Source organism: Lithobates pipiens, unplaced genomic scaffold, assembly GCF_037356315.1.
Source record: "Lithobates pipiens isolate NorthernLeopardFrog02 unplaced genomic scaffold, aLitPip1_a1.2 Scaffold_8, whole genome shotgun sequence".
Lineage (NCBI taxonomy): Eukaryota > Metazoa > Chordata > Amphibia > Anura > Ranidae > Lithobates > Lithobates pipiens.
In genome coordinates this window covers 572,680,402-572,696,336 of record NW_027507903.1, presented here as the reverse complement: position 1 = coordinate 572,696,336, position 15,935 = coordinate 572,680,402, and the positions used below count along the sequence as shown (strand labels likewise).

Sequence of the window (15,935 nt, the reverse complement as noted above, 5' to 3'; positions counted from 1 at the left end):
TAGAGAGAGAGAGAGAGACTTCCTGCTCCTTGTGTACCTTCAGGGGTCCGAACTGGCATGGGCGTGACTGTGGACATTACACTTCATCCAGCGCATAAAGATGCCGTGACCCGGATTCGAACCGGGGTTGCTGCGGCCACAACGCAGAGTACTAACCACTATACGATCACGGCATTGTCAACGAGCCAGGTAGGAGTCGAACCTACAATCTTCTGATCCGTAGTCAGACGCGTTATCCATTGCGCCACTGGCCCTGCACCTGGCCCTGACTCTTTGCTAAGCCTTCACAAAGGGCATTCTAGCTGCAGAAGCCAATCGACACCATCTCAGCCATTCCAGAGATAAACGGCTAACTTTCTGCTGAATTTCTAATGGAAAGGAAAGTGCTCAGGCCTTCTCAGTTGCTGTCACATCACTGCTTATGGCTGCTCGATAGTTGTGAAAATGGCAAAGGCTAATAATGTTACAATCTCATTCTATGTGGCCCACAGGTGGTGTTGAAGGAAACCCCACCGCCTTATAGGACGGTTGTTTCACTTCCACATAGATGGCTGCCTACTTTCGTGCCTCTCGAAAAGCAGTGGTCCTCGCTGTCCAAAATGTACATCCCACTGGCCTTCAAAGAAAGTCTTTTCACTCTCTGCTGTTACCTTCAAAGGCCACTGTTGTAGAGTTCGCATGGCCCCAAGTTTGTGTTACAGCGGGTGTAGCATGACATGGCAGGATACACCTTGGCCTGTTGACCAATCCTTTAGTGATCTGACTACGGCCTGCCACATTGTAATCGACCGACGCTAGGATAGTATCAAGGTATCCTATATCACAGAGTTGGTGCTGGTTGCAAGAAGCGGTCTTAGAGAGAGAGAGAGAGACTTCCTGCTCCTTGTGTACCTTCAGGGGTCCGAACTGGCATGGGCGTGACTGTGGACATTACACTTCATCCAGCGCATAAAGATGCCGTGACCCGGATTCGAACCGGGGTTGCTGCGGCCACAACGCAGAGTACTAACCACTATACGATCACGGCATTGTCAACGAGCCAGGTAGGAGTCGAACCTACAATCTTCTGATCCGTAGTCAGACGCGTTATCCATTGCGCCACTGGCCCTGCACCTGGCCCTGACTCTTTGCTAAGCCTTCACAAAGGGCATTCTAGCTGCAGAAGCCAATCGACACCATCTCAGCCATTCCAGAGATAAACGGCTAACTTTCTGCTGAATTTCTAATGGAAAGGAAAGTGCTCAGGCCTTCTCAGTTGCTGTCACATCACTGCTTATGGCTGCTCGATAGTTGTGAAAATGGCAAAGGCTAATAATGTTACAATCTCATTCTATGTGGCCCACAGGTGGTGTTGAAGGAAACCCCACCGCCTTATAGGACGGTTGTTTCACTTCCACATAGATGGCTGCCTACTTTCGTGCCTCTCGAAAAGCAGTGGTCCTCGCTGTCCAAAATGTACATCCCACTGGCCTTCAAAGAAAGTCTTTTCACTCTCTGCTGTTACCTTCAAAGGCCACTGTTGTAGAGTTCGCATGGCCCCAAGTTTGTGTTACAGCGGGTGTAGCATGACATGGCAGGATACACCTTGGCCTGTTGACCAATCCTTTAGTGATCTGACTACGGCCTGCCACATTGTAATCGACCGACGCTAGGATAGTATCAAGGTATCCTATATCACAGAGTTGGTGCTGGTTGCAAGAAGCGGTCTTAGAGAGAGAGAGAGAGAGAGACTTCCTGCTCCTTGTGTACCTTCAGGGGTCCGAACTGGCATGGGCGTGACTGTGGACATTACACTTCATCCAGCGCATAAAGATGCCGTAACCCGGATTCGAACCGGGGTTGCTGCGGCCACAACGCAGAGTACTAACCACTATACGATCACGGCATTGTCAACGAGCCAGGTAGGAGTCGAACCTACAATCTTCTGATCCGTAGTCAGACACGTTATCCATTGCGCCACTGGCCCTGCACCTGGCCCTGACTCTTTGCTAAGCCTTCACAAAGGGCATTCTAGCTGCAGAAGCCAATCGACACCATCTCAGCCATTCCAGAGATAAACGGCTAACTTTCTGCTGAATTTCTAATGGAAAGGAAAGTGCTCAGGCCTTCTCAGTTGCTGTCACATCACTGCTTATGGCTGCTCGATAGTTGTGAAAATGGCAAAGGCTAATAATGTTACAATCTCATTCTATGTGGCCCACAGGTGGTGTTGAAGGAAACCCCACCGCCTTATAGGACGGTTGTTTCACTTCCACATAGATGGCTGCCTACTTTCGTGCCTCTCGAAAAGCAGTGGTCCTCGCTGTCCAAAATGTACATCCCACTGGCCTTCAAAGAAAGTCTTTTCACTCTCTGCTGTTACCTTCAAAGGCCACTGTTGTAGAGTTCGCATGGCCCCAAGTTTGTGTTACAGCGGGTGTAGCATGACATGGCAGGATACACCTTGGCCTGTTGACCAATCCTTTAGTGATCTGACTACGGCCTGCCACATTGTAATCGACCGACGCTAGGATAGTATCAAGGTATCCTATATCACAGAGTTGGTGCTGGTTGCAAGAAGCGGTCTTAGAGAGAGAGAGAGAGACTTCCTGCTCCTTGTGTACCTTCAGGGGTCCGAACTGGCATGGGCGTGACTGTGGACATTACACTTCATCCAGCGCATAAAGATGCCGTGACCCGGATTCGAACCGGGGTTGCTGCGGCCACAACGCAGAGTACTAACCACTATACGATCACGGCATTGTCAACGAGCCAGGTAGGAGTCGAACCTACAATCTTCTGATCCGTAGTCAGACGCGTTATCCATTGCGCCACTGGCCCTGCACCTGGCCCTGACTCTTTGCTAAGCCTTCACAAAGGGCATTCTAGCTGCAGAAGCCAATCGACACCATCTCAGCCATTCCAGAGATAAACGGCTAACTTTCTGCTGAATTTCTAATGGAAAGGAAAGTGCTCAGGCCTTCTCAGTTGCTGTCACATCACTGCTTATGGCTGCTCGATAGTTGTGAAAATGGCAAAGGCTAATAATGTTACAATCTCATTCTATGTGGCCCACAGGTGGTGTTGAAGGAAACCCCACCGCCTTATAGGACGGTTGTTTCACTTCCACATAGATGGCTGCCTACTTTCGTGCCTCTCGAAAAGCAGTGGTCCTCGCTGTCCAAAATGTACATCCCACTGGCCTTCAAAGAAAGTCTTTTCACTCTCTGCTGTTACCTTCAAAGGCCACTGTTGTAGAGTTCGCATGGCCCCAAGTTTGTGTTACAGCGGGTGTAGCATGACATGGCAGGATACACCTTGGCCTGTTGACCAATCCTTTAGTGATCTGACTACGGCCTGCCACATTGTAATCGACCGACGCTAGGATAGTATCAAGGTATCCTATATCACAGAGTTGGTGCTGGTTGCAAGAAGCGGTCTTAGAGAGAGAGAGAGAGACTTCCTGCTCCTTGTGTACCTTCAGGGGTCCGAACTGGCATGGGCGTGACTGTGGACATTACACTTCATCCAGCGCATAAAGATGCCGTGACCCGGATTCGAACCGGGGTTGCTGCGGCCACAACGCAGAGTACTAACCACTATACGATCACGGCATTGTCAACGAGCCAGGTAGGAGTCGAACCTACAATCTTCTGATCCGTAGTCAGACGCGTTATCCATTGCGCCACTGGCCCTGCACCTGGCCCTGACTCTTTGCTAAGCCTTCACAAAGGGCATTCTAGCTGCAGAAGCCAATCGACACCATCTCAGCCATTCCAGAGATAAACGGCTAACTTTCTGCTGAATTTCTAATGGAAAGGAAAGTGCTCAGGCCTTCTCAGTTGCTGTCACATCACTGCTTATGGCTGCTCGATAGTTGTGAAAATGGCAAAGGCTAATAATGTTACAATCTCATTCTATGTGGCCCACAGGTGGTGTTGAAGGAAACCCCACCGCCTTATAGGACGGTTGTTTCACTTCCACATAGATGGCTGCCTACTTTCGTGCCTCTCGAAAAGCAGTGGTCCTCGCTGTCCAAAATGTACATCCCACTGGCCTTCAAAGAAAGTCTTTTCACTCTCTGCTGTTACCTTCAAAGGCCACTGTTGTAGAGTTCGCATGGCCCCAAGTTTGTGTTACAGCGGGTGTAGCATGACATGGCAGGATACACCTTGGCCTGTTGACCAATCCTTTAGTGATCTGACTACGGCCTGCCACATTGTAATCGACCGACGCTAGGATAGTATCAAGGTATCCTATATCACAGAGTTGGTGCTGGTTGCAAGAAGCGGTCTTAGAGAGAGACTTCCTGCTCCTTGTGTACCTTCAGGGGTCCGAACTGGCATGGGCGTGACTGTGGACATTACACTTCATCCAGCGCATAAAGATGCCGTGACCCGGATTCGAACCGGGGTTGCTGCGGCCACAACGCAGAGTACTAACCACTATACGATCACGGCATTGTCAACGAGCCAGGTAGGAGTCGAACCTACAATCTTCTGATCCGTAGTCAGACGCGTTATCCATTGCGCCACTGGCCCTGCACCTGGCCCTGACTCTTTGCTAAGCCTTCACAAAGGGCATTCTAGCTGCAGAAGCCAATCGACACCATCTCAGCCATTCCAGAGATAAACGGCTAACTTTCTGCTGAATTTCTAATGGAAAGGAAAGTGCTCAGGCCTTCTCAGTTGCTGTCACATCACTGCTTATGGCTGCTCGATAGTTGTGAAAATGGCAAAGGCTAATAATGTTACAATCTCATTCTATGTGGCCCACAGGTGGTGTTGAAGGAAACCCCACCGCCTTATAGGACGGTTGTTTCACTTCCACATAGATGGCTGCCTACTTTCGTGCCTCTCGAAAAGCAGTGGTCCTCGCTGTCCAAAATGTACATCCCACTGGCCTTCAAAGAAAGTCTTTTCACTCTCTGCTGTTACCTTCAAAGGCCACTGTTGTAGAGTTCGCATGGCCCCAAGTTTGTGTTACAGCGGGTGTAGCATGACATGGCAGGATACACCTTGGCCTGTTGACCAATCCTTTAGTGATCTGACTACGGCCTGCCACATTGTAATCGACCGACGCTAGGATAGTATCAAGGTATCCTATATCACAGAGTTGGTGCTGGTTGCAAGAAGCGGTCTTAGAGAGAGAGAGAGAGAGACTTCCTGCTCCTTGTGTACCTTCAGGGGTCCGAACTGGCATGGGCGTGACTGTGGACATTACACTTCATCCAGCGCATAAAGATGCCGTAACCCGGATTCGAACCGGGGTTGCTGCGGCCACAACGCAGAGTACTAACCACTATACGATCACGGCATTGTCAACGAGCCAGGTAGGAGTCGAACCTACAATCTTCTGATCCGTAGTCAGACGCGTTATCCATTGCGCCACTGGCCCTGCACCTGGCCCTGACTCTTTGCTAAGCCTTCACAAAGGGCATTCTAGCTGCAGAAGCCAATCGACACCATCTCAGCCATTCCAGAGATAAACGGCTAACTTTCTGCTGAATTTCTAATGGAAAGGAAAGTGCTCAGGCCTTCTCAGTTGCTGTCACATCACTGCTTATGGCTGCTCGATAGTTGTGAAAATGGCAAAGGCTAATAATGTTACAATCTCATTCTATGTGGCCCACAGGTGGTGTTGAAGGAAACCCCACCGCCTTATAGGACGGTTGTTTCACTTCCACATAGATGGCTGCCTACTTTCGTGCCTCTCGAAAAGCAGTGGTCCTCGCTGTCCAAAATGTACATCCCACTGGCCTTCAAAGAAAGTCTTTTCACTCTCTGCTGTTACCTTCAAAGGCCACTGTTGTAGAGTTCGCATGGCCCCAAGTTTGTGTTACAGCGGGTGTAGCATGACATGGCAGGATACACCTTGGCCTGTTGACCAATCCTTTAGTGATCTGACTACGGCCTGCCACATTGTAATCGACCGACGCTAGGATAGTATCAAGGTATCCTATATCACAGAGTTGGTGCTGGTTGCAAGAAGCGGTCTTAGAGAGAGAGAGAGAGAGAGACTTCCTGCTCCTTGTGTACCTTCAGGGGTCCGAACTGGCATGGGCGTGACTGTGGACATTACACTTCATCCAGCGCATAAAGATGCCGTGACCCGGATTCGAACCGGGGTTGCTGCGGCCACAACGCAGAGTACTAACCACTATACGATCACGGCATTGTCAACGAGCCAGGTAGGAGTCGAACCTACAATCTTCTGATCCGTAGTCAGACGCGTTATCCATTGCGCCACTGGCCCTGCACCTGGCCCTGACTCTTTGCTAAGCCTTCACAAAGGGCATTCTAGCTGCAGAAGCCAATCGACACCATCTCAGCCATTCCAGAGATAAACGGCTAACTTTCTGCTGAATTTCTAATGGAAAGGAAAGTGCTCAGGCCTTCTCAGTTGCTGTCACATCACTGCTTATGGCTGCTCGATAGTTGTGAAAATGGCAAAGGCTAATAATGTTACAATCTCATTCTATGTGGCCCACAGGTGGTGTTGAAGGAAACCCCACCGCCTTATAGGACGGTTGTTTCACTTCCACATAGATGGCTGCCTACTTTCGTGCCTCTCGAAAAGCAGTGGTCCTCGCTGTCCAAAATGTACATCCCACTGGCCTTCAAAGAAAGTCTTTTCACTCTCTGCTGTTACCTTCAAAGGCCACTGTTGTAGAGTTCGCATGGCCCCAAGTTTGTGTTACAGCGGGTGTAGCATGACATGGCAGGATACACCTTGGCCTGTTGACCAATCCTTTAGTGATCTGACTACGGCCTGCCACATTGTAATCGACCGACGCTAGGATAGTATCAAGGTATCCTATATCACAGAGTTGGTGCTGGTTGCAAGAAGCGGTCTTAGAGAGACTTCCTGCTCCTTGTGTACCTTCAGGGGTCCGAACTGGCATGGGCGTGACTGTGGACATTACACTTCATCCAGCGCATAAAGATGCCGTGACCCGGATTCGAACCGGGGTTGCTGCGGCCACAACGCAGAGTACTAACCACTATACGATCACGGCATTGTCAACGAGCCAGGTAGGAGTCGAACCTACAATCTTCTGATCCGTAGTCAGACGCGTTATCCATTGCGCCACTGGCCCTGCACCTGGCCCTGACTCTTTGCTAAGCCTTCACAAAGGGCATTCTAGCTGCAGAAGCCAATCGACACCATCTCAGCCATTCCAGAGATAAACGGCTAACTTTCTGCTGAATTTCTAATGGAAAGGAAAGTGCTCAGGCCTTCTCAGTTGCTGTCACATCACTGCTTATGGCTGCTCGATAGTTGTGAAAATGGCAAAGGCTAATAATGTTACAATCTCATTCTATGTGGCCCACAGGTGGTGTTGAAGGAAACCCCACCGCCTTATAGGACGGTTGTTTCACTTCCACATAGATGGCTGCCTACTTTCGTGCCTCTCGAAAAGCAGTGGTCCTCGCTGTCCAAAATGTACATTCCACTGGCCTTCAAAGAAAGTCTTTTCACTCTCTGCTGTTACCTTCAAAGGCCACTGTTGTAGAGTTCGCATGGCCCCAAGTTTGTGTTACAGCGGGTGTAGCATGACATGGCAGGATACACCTTGGCCTGTTGACCAATCCTTTAGTGATCTGACTACGGCCTGCCACATTGTAATCGACCGACGCTAGGATAGTATCAAGGTATCCTATATCACAGAGTTGGTGCTGGTTGCAAGAAGCGGTCTTAGAGAGAGAGAGAGAGACTTCCTGCTCCTTGTGTACCTTCAGGGGTCCGAACTGGCATGGGCGTGACTGTGGACATTACACTTCATCCAGCGCATAAAGATGCCGTGACCCGGATTCGAACCGGGGTTGCTGCGGCCACAACGCAGAGTACTAACCACTATACGATCACGGCATTGTCAACGAGCCAGGTAGGAGTCGAACCTACAATCTTCTGATCCGTAGTCAGACGCGTTATCCATTGCGCCACTGGCCCTGCACCTGGCCCTGACTCTTTGCTAAGCCTTCACAAAGGGCATTCTAGCTGCAGAAGCCAATCGACACCATCTCAGCCATTCCAGAGATAAACGGCTAACTTTCTGCTGAATTTCTAATGGAAAGGAAAGTGCTCAGGCCTTCTCAGTTGCTGTCACATCACTGCTTATGGCTGCTCGATAGTTGTGAAAATGGCAAAGGCTAATAATGTTACAATCTCATTCTATGTGGCCCACAGGTGGTGTTGAAGGAAACCCCACCGCCTTATAGGACGGTTGTTTCACTTCCACATAGATGGCTGCCTACTTTCGTGCCTCTCGAAAAGCAGTGGTCCTCGCTGTCCAAAATGTACATCCCACTGGCCTTCAAAGAAAGTCTTTTCACTCTCTGCTGTTACCTTCAAAGGCCACTGTTGTAGAGTTCGCATGGCCCCAAGTTTGTGTTACAGCGGGTGTAGCATGACATGGCAGGATACACCTTGGCCTGTTGACCAATCCTTTAGTGATCTGACTACGGCCTGCCACATTGTAATCGACCGACGCTAGGATAGTATCAAGGTATCCTATATCACAGAGTTGGTGCTGGTTGCAAGAAGCGGTCTTAGAGAGAGAGAGAGAGACTTCCTGCTCCTTGTGTACCTTCAGGGGTCCGAACTGGCATGGGCGTGACTGTGGACATTACACTTCATCCAGCGCATAAAGATGCCGTGACCCGGATTCGAACCGGGGTTGCTGCGGCCACAACGCAGAGTACTAACCACTATACGATCACGGCATTGTCGACGAGCCAGGTAGGAGTCGAACCTACAATCTTCTGATCCGTAGTCAGACGCGTTATCCATTGCGCCACTGGCCCTGCACCTGGCCCTGACTCTTTGCTAAGCCTTCACAAAGGGCATTCTAGCTGCAGAAGCCAATCGACACCATCTCAGCCATTCCAGAGATAAACGGCTAACTTTCTGCTGAATTTCTAATGGAAAGGAAAGTGCCCAGGCCTTCTCAGTTGCTGTCACATCACTGCTTATGGCTGCTCGATAGTTGTGAAAATGGCAAAGGCTAATAATGTTACAATCTCATTCTATGTGGCCCACAGGTGGTGTTGAAGGAAACCCCACCGCCTTATAGGACGGTTGTTTCACTTCCACATAGATGGCTGCCTACTTTCGTGCCTCTCGAAAAGCAGTGGTCCTCGCTGTCCAAAATGTACATCCCACTGGCCTTCAAAGAAAGTCTTTTCACTCTCTGCTGTTACCTTCAAAGGCCACTGTTGTAGAGTTCGCATGGCCCCAAGTTTGTGTTACAGCGGGTGTAGCATGACATGGCAGGATACACCTTGGCCTGTTGACCAATCCTTTAGTGATCTGACTACGGCCTGCCACATTGTAATCGACCGACGCTAGGATAGTATCAAGGTATCCTATATCACAGAGTTGGTGCTGGTTGCAAGAAGCGGTCTTAGAGAGAGAGAGAGAGACTTCCTGCTCCTTGTGTACCTTCAGGGGTCCGAACTGGCATGGGCGTGACTGTGGACATTACACTTCATCCAGCGCATAAAGATGCCGTGACCCGGATTCGAACCGGGGTTGCTGCGGCCACAACGCAGAGTACTAACCACTATACGATCATGGCATTGTCAACGAGCCAGGTAGGAGTCGAACCTACAATCTTCTGATCCGTAGTCAGACGCGTTATCCATTGCGCCACTGGCCCTGCACCTGGCCCTGACTCTTTGCTAAGCCTTCACAAAGGGCATTCTAGCTGCAGAAGCCAATCGACACCATCTCAGCCATTCCAGAGATAAACGGCTAACTTTCTGCTGAATTTCTAATGGAAAGGAAAGTGCTCAGGCCTTCTCAGTTGCTGTCACATCACTGCTTATGGCTGCTCGATAGTTGTGAAAATGGCAAAGGCTAATAATGTTACAATCTCATTCTATGTGGCCCACAGGTGGTGTTGAAGGAAACCCCACCGCCTTATAGGACGGTTGTTTCACTTCCACATAGATGGCTGCCTACTTTCGTGCCTCTCGAAAAGCAGTGGTCCTCGCTGTCCAAAATGTACATCCCACTGGCCTTCAAAGAAAGTCTTTTCACTCTCTGCTGTTACCTTCAAAGGCCACTGTTGTAGAGTTCGCATGGCCCCAAGTTTGTGTTACAGCGGGTGTAGCATGACATGGCAGGATACACCTTGGCCTGTTGACCAATCCTTTAGTGATCTGACTACGGCCTGCCACATTGTAATCGACCGACGCTAGGATAGTATCAAGGTATCCTATATCACAGAGTTGGTGCTGGTTGCAAGAAGCGGTCTTAGAGAGAGAGAGAGAGAGAGAGAGACTTCCTGCTCCTTGTGTACCTTCAGGGGTCCGAACTGGCATGGGCGTGACTGTGGACATTACACTTCATCCAGCGCATAAAGATGCCGTGACCCGGATTCGAACCGGGGTTGCTGCGGCCACAACGCAGAGTACTAACCACTATACGATCACGGCATTGTCAACGAGCCAGGTAGGAGTCGAACCTACAATCTTCTGATCCGTAGTCAGACGCGTTATCCATTGCGCCACTGGCCCTGCACCTGGCCCTGACTCTTTGCTAAGCCTTCACAAAGGGCATTCTAGCTGCAGAAGCCAATCGACACCATCTCAGCCATTCCAGAGATAAACGGCTAACTTTCTGCTGAATTTCTAATGGAAAGGAAAGTGCTCAGGCCTTCTCAGTTGCTGTCACATCACTGCTTATGGCTGCTCGATAGTTGTGAAAATGGCAAAGGCTAATAATGTTACAATCTCATTCTATGTGGCCCACAGGTGGTGTTGAAGGAAACCCCACCGCCTTATAGGACGGTTGTTTCACTTCCACATAGATGGCTGCCTACTTTCGTGCCTCTCGAAAAGCAGTGGTCCTCGCTGTCCAAAATGTACATCCCACTGGCCTTCAAAGAAAGTCTTTTCACTCTCTGCTGTTACCTTCAAAGGCCACTGTTGTAGAGTTCGCATGGCCCCAAGTTTGTGTTACAGCGGGTGTAGCATGACATGGCAGGATACACCTTGGCCTGTTGACCAATCCTTTAGTGATCTGACTACGGCCTGCCACATTGTAATCGACCGACGCTAGGATAGTATCAAGGTATCCTATATCACAGAGTTGGTGCTGGTTGCAAGAAGCGGTCTTAGAGAGAGAGACTTCCTGCTCCTTGTGTACCTTCAGGGGTCCGAACTGGCATGGGCGTGACTGTGGACATTACACTTCATCCAGCGCATAAAGATGCCGTGACCCGGATTCGAACCGGGGTTGCTGCGGCCACAACGCAGAGTACTAACCACTATACGATCACGGCATTGTCAACGAGCCAGGTAGGAGTCGAACCTACAATCTTCTGATCCGTAGTCAGACGCGTTATCCATTGCGTCACTGGCCCTGCACCTGGCCCTGACTCTTTGCTAAGCCTTCACAAAGGGCATTCTAGCTGCAGAAGCCAATCGACACCATCTCAGCCATTCCAGAGATAAACGGCTAACTTTCTGCTGAATTTCTAATGGAAAGGAAAGTGCTCAGGCCTTCTCAGTTGCTGTCACATCACTGCTTATGGCTGCTCGATAGTTGTGAAAATGGCAAAGGCTAATTATGTTACAATCTCATTCTATGTGGCCCACAGGTGGTGTTGAAGGAAACCCCACCGCCTTATAGGACGGTTGTTTCACTTCCACATAGATGGCTGCCTACTTTCGTGCCTCTCGAAAAGCAGTGGTCCTCGCTGTCCAAAATGTACATCCCACTGGCCTTCAAAGAAAGTCTTTTCACTCTCTGCTGTTACCTTCAAAGGCCACTGTTGTAGAGTTCGCATGGCCCCAAGTTTGTGTTACAGCGGGTGTAGCATGACATGGCAGGATACACCTTGGCCTGTTGACCAATCCTTTAGTGATCTGACTACGGCCTGCCACATTGTAATCGACCGACGCTAGGATAGTATCAAGGTATCCTATATCACAGAGTTGGTGCTGGTTGCAAGAAGCGGTCTTAGAGAGAGAGAGAGAGAGAGAGACTTCCTGCTCCTTGTGTACCTTCAGGGGTCCGAACTGGCATGGGCGTGACTGTGGACATTACACTTCATCCAGCGCATAAAGATGCCGTGACCCGGATTCGAACCGGGGTTGCTGCGGCCACAACGCAGAGTACTAACCACTATACGATCACGGCATTGTCAACGAGCCAGGTAGGAGTCGAACCTACAATCTTCTGATCCGTAGTCAGACACGTTATCCATTGCGCCACTGGCCCTGCACCTGGCCCTGACTCTTTGCTAAGCCTTCACAAAGGGCATTCTAGCTGCAGAAGCCAATCGACACCATCTCAGCCATTCCAGAGATAAACGGCTAACTTTCTGCTGAATTTCTAATGGAAAGGAAAGTGCTCAGGCCTTCTCAGTTGCTGTCACATCACTGCTTATGGCTGCTCGATAGTTGTGAAAATGGCAAAGGCTAATAATGTTACAATCTCATTCTATGTGGCCCACAGGTGGTGTTGAAGGAAACCCCACCGCCTTATAGGACGGTTGTTTCACTTCCACATAGATGGCTGCCTACTTTCGTGCCTCTCGAAAAGCAGTGGTCCTCGCTGTCCAAAATGTACATCCCACTGGCCTTCAAAGAAAGTCTTTTCACTCTCTGCTGTTACCTTCAAAGGCCACTGTTGTAGAGTTCGCATGGCCCCAAGTTTGTGTTACAGCGGGTGTAGCATGACATGGCAGGATACACCTTGGCCTGTTGACCAATCCTTTAGTGATCTGACTACGGCCTGCCACATTGTAATCCACCGACGCTAGGATAGTATCAAGGTATCCTATATCACAGAGTTGGTGCTGGTTGCAAGAAGCGGTCTTAGAGAGAGAGAGACTTCCTGCTCCTTGTGTACCTTCAGGGGTCCGAACTGGCATGGGCGTGACTGTGGACATTACACTTCATCCAGCGCATAAAGATGCCGTGACCCGGATTCGAACCGGGGTTGCTGCGGCCACAACGCAGAGTACTAACCACTATACGATCACGGCATTGTCAACGAGCCAGGTAGGAGTCGAACCTACAATCTTCTGATCCGTAGTCAGACGCGTTATCCATTGCGCCACTGGCCCTGCACCTGGCCCTGACTCTTTGCTAAGCCTTCACAAAGGGCATTCTAGCTGCAGAAGCCAATCGACACCATCTCAGCCATTCCAGAGATAAACGGCTAACTTTCTGCTGAATTTCTAATGGAAAGGAAAGTGCTCAGGCCTTCTCAGTTGCTGTCACATCACTGCTTATGGCTGCTCGATAGTTGTGAAAATGGCAAAGGCTAATAATGTTACAATCTCATTCTATGTGGCCCACAGGTGGTGTTGAAGGAAACCCCACCGCCTTATAGGACGGTTGTTTCACTTCCACATAGATGGCTGCCTACTTTCGTGCCTCTCGAAAAGCAGTGGTCCTCGCTGTCCAAAATGTACATCCCACTGGCCTTCAAAGAAAGTCTTTTCACTCTCTGCTGTTACCTTCAAAGGCCACTGTTGTAGAGTTCGCATGGCCCCAAGTTTGTGTTACAGCGGGTGTAGCATGACATGGCAGGATACACCTTGGCCTGTTGACCAATCCTTTAGTGATCTGACTACGGCCTGCCACATTGTAATCGACCGACGCTAGGATAGTATCAAGGTATCCTATATCACAGAGTTGGTGCTGGTTGCAAGAAGCGGTCTTAGAGAGAGAGAGAGAGACTTCCTGCTCCTTGTGTACCTTCAGGGGTCCGAACTGGCATGGGCGTGACTGTGGACATTACACTTCATCCAGCGCATAAAGATGCCGTGACCCGGATTCGAACCGGGGTTGCTGCGGCCACAACGCAGAGTACTAACCACTATACGATCACGGCATTGTCAACGAGCCAGGTAGGAGTCGAACCTACAATCTTCTGATCCGTAGTCAGACGCGTTATCCATTGCGCCACTGGCCCTGCACCTGGCCCTGACTCTTTGCTAAGCCTTCACAAAGGGCATTCTAGCTGCAGAAGCCAATCGACACCATCTCAGCCATTCCAGAGATAAACGGCTAACTTTCTGCTGAATTTCTAATGGAAAGGAAAGTGCTCAGGCCTTCTCAGTTGCTGTCACATCACTGCTTATGGCTGCTCGATAGTTGTGAAAATGGCAAAGGCTAATAATGTTACAATCTCATTCTATGTGGCCCACAGGTGGTGTTGAAGGAAACCCCACCGCCTTATAGGACGGTTGTTTCACTTCCACATAGATGGCTGCCTACTTTCGTGCCTCTCGAAAAGCAGTGGTCCTCGCTGTCCAAAATGTACATCCCACTGGCCTTCAAAGAAAGTCTTTTCACTCTCTGCTGTTACCTTCAAAGGCCACTGTTGTAGAGTTCGCATGGCCCCAAGTTTGTGTTACAGCGGGTGTAGCATGACATGGCAGGATACACCTTGGCCTGTTGACCAATCCTTTAGTGATCTGACTACGGCCTGCCACATTGTAATCGACCGACGCTAGGATAGTATCAAGGTATCCTATATCACAGAGTTGGTGCTGGTTGCAAGAAGCGGTCTTAGAGAGAGAGAGAGAGACTTCCTGCTCCTTGTGTACCTTCAGGGGTCCGAACTGGCATGGGCGTGACTGTGGACATTACACTTCATCCAGCGCATAAAGATGCCGTGACCCGGATTCGAACCGGGGTTGCTGCGGCCACAACGCAGAGTACTAACCACTATACGATCACGGCATTGTCAACGAGCCAGGTAGGAGTCGAACCTACAATCTTCTGATCCGTAGTCAGACGCGTTATCCATTGCGCCACTGGCCCTGCACCTGGCCCTGACTCTTTGCTAAGCCTTCACAAAGGGCATTCTAGCTGCAGAAGCCAATCGACACCATCTCAGCCATTCCAGAGATAAACGGCTAACTTTCTGCTGAATTTCTAATGGAAAGGAAAGTGCTCAGGCCTTCTCAGTTGCTGTCACATCACTGCTTATGGCTGCTCGATAGTTGTGAAAATGGCAAAGGCTAATAATGTTACAATCTCATTCTATGTGGCCCACAGGTGGTGTTGAAGGAAACCCCACCGCCTTATAGGACGGTTGTTTCACTTCCACATAGATGGCTGCCTACTTTCGTGCCTCTCGAAAAGCAGTGGTCCTCGCTGTCCAAAATGTACATCCCACTGGCCTTCAAAGAAAGTCTTTTCACTCTCTGCTGTTACCTTCAAAGGCCACTGTTGTAGAGTTCGCATGGCCCCAAGTTTGTGTTACAGCGGGTGTAGCATGACATGGCAGGATACACCTTGGCCTGTTGACCAATCCTTTAGTGATCTGACTACGGCCTGCCACATTGTAATCGACCGACGCTAGGATAGTATCAAGGTATCCTATATCACAGAGTTGGTGCTGGTTGCAAGAAGCGGTCTTAGAGAGAGAGAGAGAGACTTCCTGCTCCTTGTGTACCTTCAGGGGTCCGAACTGGCATGGGCGTGACTGTGGACATTACACTTCATCCAGCGCATAAAGATGCCGTGACCCGGATTCGAACCGGGGTTGCTGCGGCCACAACGCAGAGTACTAACCACTATACGATCACGGCATTGTCAACGAGCCAGGTAGGAGTCGAACCTACAATCTTCTGATCCGTAGTCAGACGCGTTATCCATTGCGCCACTGGCCCTGCACCTGGCCCTGACTCTTTGCTAAGCCTTCACAAAGGGCATTCTAGCTGCAGAAGCCAATCGACACCATCTCAGCCATTCCAGAGATAAACGGCTAACTTTCTGCTGAATTTCTAATGGAAAGGAAAGTGCTCAGGCCTTCTCAGTTGCTGTCACATCACTGCTTATGGCTGCTCGATAGTTGTGAAAATGGCAAAGGCTAATAATGTTACAATCTCATTCTATGTGGCCCACAGGTGGTGTTGAAGGAAACCCCACCGCCTTATAGGACGGTTGTTTCACTTCCACATAGATGGCTGCCTACTTTCGTGC

At 49.9% G+C, this 15,935-nt stretch overlaps 32 non-coding genes across 32 annotated transcripts; all 32 read right to left on the bottom strand.

Moving 5' to 3' along the window:
* Nucleotides 1–101: 101 nt before the first annotated feature.
* TRNAH-GUG (transfer RNA histidin (anticodon GUG)) lies at nucleotides 102–173 on the bottom strand. The gene has a single exon. It is a non-coding gene; the product is annotated as a tRNA-His (tRNA).
* Nucleotides 174–181: 8 nt separating this feature from the next.
* On the bottom strand, nucleotides 182–254 carry TRNAR-ACG (transfer RNA arginine (anticodon ACG)). The gene has a single exon. It is a non-coding gene; the product is annotated as a tRNA-Arg (tRNA).
* A 701-nt stretch (nucleotides 255–955) lies between these two features.
* Nucleotides 956–1,027, bottom strand: TRNAH-GUG (transfer RNA histidin (anticodon GUG)). Its single transcript has one exon. It is a non-coding gene; the product is annotated as a tRNA-His (tRNA).
* Nucleotides 1,028–1,035: 8 nt separating this feature from the next.
* TRNAR-ACG (transfer RNA arginine (anticodon ACG)) lies at nucleotides 1,036–1,108 on the bottom strand. Its single transcript has one exon. It is a non-coding gene; the product is annotated as a tRNA-Arg (tRNA).
* A 1,559-nt stretch (nucleotides 1,109–2,667) lies between these two features.
* Nucleotides 2,668–2,739, bottom strand: TRNAH-GUG (transfer RNA histidin (anticodon GUG)). The gene has a single exon. It is a non-coding gene; the product is annotated as a tRNA-His (tRNA).
* An 8-nt stretch (nucleotides 2,740–2,747) lies between these two features.
* On the bottom strand, nucleotides 2,748–2,820 carry TRNAR-ACG (transfer RNA arginine (anticodon ACG)). Its single transcript has one exon. It is a non-coding gene; the product is annotated as a tRNA-Arg (tRNA).
* A 701-nt stretch (nucleotides 2,821–3,521) lies between these two features.
* TRNAH-GUG (transfer RNA histidin (anticodon GUG)) lies at nucleotides 3,522–3,593 on the bottom strand. Its single transcript has one exon. It is a non-coding gene; the product is annotated as a tRNA-His (tRNA).
* Nucleotides 3,594–3,601: 8 nt separating this feature from the next.
* On the bottom strand, nucleotides 3,602–3,674 carry TRNAR-ACG (transfer RNA arginine (anticodon ACG)). Its single transcript has one exon. It is a non-coding gene; the product is annotated as a tRNA-Arg (tRNA).
* Nucleotides 3,675–4,367: 693 nt separating this feature from the next.
* Nucleotides 4,368–4,439, bottom strand: TRNAH-GUG (transfer RNA histidin (anticodon GUG)). The gene has a single exon. It is a non-coding gene; the product is annotated as a tRNA-His (tRNA).
* An 8-nt stretch (nucleotides 4,440–4,447) lies between these two features.
* Nucleotides 4,448–4,520, bottom strand: TRNAR-ACG (transfer RNA arginine (anticodon ACG)). Its single transcript has one exon. It is a non-coding gene; the product is annotated as a tRNA-Arg (tRNA).
* A 783-nt stretch (nucleotides 4,521–5,303) lies between these two features.
* On the bottom strand, nucleotides 5,304–5,376 carry TRNAR-ACG (transfer RNA arginine (anticodon ACG)). Its single transcript has one exon. It is a non-coding gene; the product is annotated as a tRNA-Arg (tRNA).
* A 705-nt stretch (nucleotides 5,377–6,081) lies between these two features.
* Nucleotides 6,082–6,153, bottom strand: TRNAH-GUG (transfer RNA histidin (anticodon GUG)). The gene has a single exon. It is a non-coding gene; the product is annotated as a tRNA-His (tRNA).
* An 8-nt stretch (nucleotides 6,154–6,161) lies between these two features.
* TRNAR-ACG (transfer RNA arginine (anticodon ACG)) lies at nucleotides 6,162–6,234 on the bottom strand. Its single transcript has one exon. It is a non-coding gene; the product is annotated as a tRNA-Arg (tRNA).
* A 691-nt stretch (nucleotides 6,235–6,925) lies between these two features.
* Nucleotides 6,926–6,997, bottom strand: TRNAH-GUG (transfer RNA histidin (anticodon GUG)). The gene has a single exon. It is a non-coding gene; the product is annotated as a tRNA-His (tRNA).
* Nucleotides 6,998–7,005: 8 nt separating this feature from the next.
* Nucleotides 7,006–7,078, bottom strand: TRNAR-ACG (transfer RNA arginine (anticodon ACG)). The gene has a single exon. It is a non-coding gene; the product is annotated as a tRNA-Arg (tRNA).
* A 701-nt stretch (nucleotides 7,079–7,779) lies between these two features.
* TRNAH-GUG (transfer RNA histidin (anticodon GUG)) lies at nucleotides 7,780–7,851 on the bottom strand. Its single transcript has one exon. It is a non-coding gene; the product is annotated as a tRNA-His (tRNA).
* Nucleotides 7,852–7,859: 8 nt separating this feature from the next.
* On the bottom strand, nucleotides 7,860–7,932 carry TRNAR-ACG (transfer RNA arginine (anticodon ACG)). Its single transcript has one exon. It is a non-coding gene; the product is annotated as a tRNA-Arg (tRNA).
* A 701-nt stretch (nucleotides 7,933–8,633) lies between these two features.
* On the bottom strand, nucleotides 8,634–8,705 carry TRNAH-GUG (transfer RNA histidin (anticodon GUG)). The gene has a single exon. It is a non-coding gene; the product is annotated as a tRNA-His (tRNA).
* An 8-nt stretch (nucleotides 8,706–8,713) lies between these two features.
* On the bottom strand, nucleotides 8,714–8,786 carry TRNAR-ACG (transfer RNA arginine (anticodon ACG)). The gene has a single exon. It is a non-coding gene; the product is annotated as a tRNA-Arg (tRNA).
* Nucleotides 8,787–9,567: 781 nt separating this feature from the next.
* Nucleotides 9,568–9,640, bottom strand: TRNAR-ACG (transfer RNA arginine (anticodon ACG)). The gene has a single exon. It is a non-coding gene; the product is annotated as a tRNA-Arg (tRNA).
* Nucleotides 9,641–10,349: 709 nt separating this feature from the next.
* Nucleotides 10,350–10,421, bottom strand: TRNAH-GUG (transfer RNA histidin (anticodon GUG)). Its single transcript has one exon. It is a non-coding gene; the product is annotated as a tRNA-His (tRNA).
* Nucleotides 10,422–10,429: 8 nt separating this feature from the next.
* On the bottom strand, nucleotides 10,430–10,502 carry TRNAR-ACG (transfer RNA arginine (anticodon ACG)). Its single transcript has one exon. It is a non-coding gene; the product is annotated as a tRNA-Arg (tRNA).
* A 695-nt stretch (nucleotides 10,503–11,197) lies between these two features.
* Nucleotides 11,198–11,269, bottom strand: TRNAH-GUG (transfer RNA histidin (anticodon GUG)). The gene has a single exon. It is a non-coding gene; the product is annotated as a tRNA-His (tRNA).
* A 788-nt stretch (nucleotides 11,270–12,057) lies between these two features.
* TRNAH-GUG (transfer RNA histidin (anticodon GUG)) lies at nucleotides 12,058–12,129 on the bottom strand. The gene has a single exon. It is a non-coding gene; the product is annotated as a tRNA-His (tRNA).
* Nucleotides 12,130–12,907: 778 nt separating this feature from the next.
* Nucleotides 12,908–12,979, bottom strand: TRNAH-GUG (transfer RNA histidin (anticodon GUG)). The gene has a single exon. It is a non-coding gene; the product is annotated as a tRNA-His (tRNA).
* An 8-nt stretch (nucleotides 12,980–12,987) lies between these two features.
* TRNAR-ACG (transfer RNA arginine (anticodon ACG)) lies at nucleotides 12,988–13,060 on the bottom strand. Its single transcript has one exon. It is a non-coding gene; the product is annotated as a tRNA-Arg (tRNA).
* Nucleotides 13,061–13,761: 701 nt separating this feature from the next.
* On the bottom strand, nucleotides 13,762–13,833 carry TRNAH-GUG (transfer RNA histidin (anticodon GUG)). The gene has a single exon. It is a non-coding gene; the product is annotated as a tRNA-His (tRNA).
* An 8-nt stretch (nucleotides 13,834–13,841) lies between these two features.
* Nucleotides 13,842–13,914, bottom strand: TRNAR-ACG (transfer RNA arginine (anticodon ACG)). Its single transcript has one exon. It is a non-coding gene; the product is annotated as a tRNA-Arg (tRNA).
* A 701-nt stretch (nucleotides 13,915–14,615) lies between these two features.
* Nucleotides 14,616–14,687, bottom strand: TRNAH-GUG (transfer RNA histidin (anticodon GUG)). Its single transcript has one exon. It is a non-coding gene; the product is annotated as a tRNA-His (tRNA).
* Nucleotides 14,688–14,695: 8 nt separating this feature from the next.
* TRNAR-ACG (transfer RNA arginine (anticodon ACG)) lies at nucleotides 14,696–14,768 on the bottom strand. Its single transcript has one exon. It is a non-coding gene; the product is annotated as a tRNA-Arg (tRNA).
* Nucleotides 14,769–15,469: 701 nt separating this feature from the next.
* Nucleotides 15,470–15,541, bottom strand: TRNAH-GUG (transfer RNA histidin (anticodon GUG)). The gene has a single exon. It is a non-coding gene; the product is annotated as a tRNA-His (tRNA).
* Nucleotides 15,542–15,549: 8 nt separating this feature from the next.
* On the bottom strand, nucleotides 15,550–15,622 carry TRNAR-ACG (transfer RNA arginine (anticodon ACG)). The gene has a single exon. It is a non-coding gene; the product is annotated as a tRNA-Arg (tRNA).
* Between the last annotated feature and the right edge of the window lie 313 nt (nucleotides 15,623–15,935).